This window comes from Manacus vitellinus, unplaced genomic scaffold (genome assembly GCF_001715985.3).
Source record: "Manacus vitellinus isolate BGI_N305 unplaced genomic scaffold, ASM171598v3 scaffold_110_pilon, whole genome shotgun sequence".
Lineage (NCBI taxonomy): Eukaryota > Metazoa > Chordata > Aves > Passeriformes > Pipridae > Manacus > Manacus vitellinus.
Genome location: NW_021938845.1, coordinates 417934 through 419854, shown reverse-complemented (window position 1 = coordinate 419854; position 1921 = coordinate 417934).

Below are 1921 nucleotides of genomic sequence, written 5' to 3'. Positions count from 1 at the left end.
AGAGGGGTTTTCCCGGGGTGGGGGGACACCTGTTCTTCCAGGAGCTGCTCCCACGTGGCCCCACAACCGCCTGTCCCCTTGTCCAGGAGCAGATTCCAGGTGGGGCCTCTCCAGGGACTCGGAGCTGACACAGACCAGGGCGGATCCGGCGCGGGGAGAGACCCGGACGGGACGTTTCCAACGGCTCAGGGGACTCTTCCCAAAAAAAGCTCAGGATCTGGATAAAACTCGTGGGCAGAGATGACTTCAAGTCTGTGGTTCCAGGTCAGTCTGTGATGAAGCTCCTCAAGGCCTTAAGGTCTCCTCAGAGCCTTCTCAAAGCCCTCAGGTCTCCTCAAAGCCTGAACATCTTCCCAAGGTCTCCTCAAGGTCTCCCCAAGGTCTCCCAAGGTCTCCCAAGGTCTCCAAAGGTTTTCCTTCCAGGTTTTGAGAGAATTCAGAGACAAACTTGGAATATGCTGACACAGGGAACGTTTGCTCCAAAGCTCACGACCCGAGAACCACGGGAAGAACTTGGATGCCAAGACCGTAATTCCACAGTTTTTCCTTCCTTGTGCGTGAACGAGCTGCCACAAAAGGGTTTTTCATGATGGCAAAGAAGCCCAGGAGGACAAAACACGACTCTGTAGCTGATGAGAGACTCGGGAACCAAAGCAGCAGCCAGGGGATAAAAGGGTTTGTGCTCAGGGGGTCGGGCAGTTTTATTTTAGACGGATCATGTTCTCCACGTGGATAATGAAAGCGACTTGGGAAGTCACCTTGGGAAGCGTGTCAGCGCTCCAGAGGGACATCCTGGGATGAAGCAAGGAATCATGGCCAATTTATTCTCCCTCAGCTCTGATGCTTCAAGATCTGAGGCGACTGAAGGGTTTCAGTGACACTGAATCCACGTGGAGGATCCTCCACCAGACGTCTCATCCACTCCAGGGGGGGGTTCCCAGATCCATAAATAAAGTAATGAAATAATCAACCCAGAAAAGAAAACTCCAAACACTTCCAACGAGGACTGAAACGCAGCTGGAGAAAGCCCTGGCGTGGACACGGGTCCCCCCAGCCGGGATGTCCGGGGAGCTCTGCCCGGCTCGGGAAGAGCTCCCGGTGCATGAGCAGCATCTGCCGGGGGAGCTCTTCCAGCAGCACAGCGGGAGCTGCCCCGGCCCCCCCGGGAACACGGCTTTGGTTGATCCAGAGAGGTTGGCACTGGGAACGAGAGCAGCAGGAAAACGCTGCGGAGCTGCGGGAGCGGCGGGAGCGGCGCTGGGCTCTGCCCGCCCGGCTCCTCCCTGCCCGGAGCCTTCCCCACAGCTTCCAGCAGCGCTAAGGCGACGTTCTCCACAGGGTTGGTGGCACCAGCCCTCGGAAAGTTCCACAGCACGGACGAGAGGCTTCTCCAGAGGGATCCACCGGGGCGGCTCCGGACGGGCGGCAGCATCCGGCCGCTCGCCGGAGCCCGGAGAGAACGAGGTTTTTGGCTTCGTCATCAAACAGCAGGAGAAATTCAAACCCATCCCGGGATCCCACGCTGGGACACGGAGGGGACCAACGTCGACTTCCGAGTCGGACCCCGTGGCTCCATCGGCGACAACGGACCGTCCCACGGCTCGATCCCACCAGCTCCTTCCTCATCCTCCCAGCCCCGAGAAAGAACGAATCCAAAGAGGAAAACGAAAGGAACGGAAAAGAAATCCAGCGTGTCCCAGTCCCGCGGCAGCACGAACACCAGTGGCAGAGGCCGCATGAACAGTATCCTAATTTAATAAATAAATAACCTAAAACACACGGTGACTACGGAGCAAGCCCGGCTCGAGCGTGGGAAGCTTGCGCGGGGTCATCCTGTACAGTAGTTGAGAAGAGACTCGGGGGCTTGTTCCCCGCCATTCCCGGGGATCCAGCGGCAGGAACTCAATATCTGGGGAGAAGG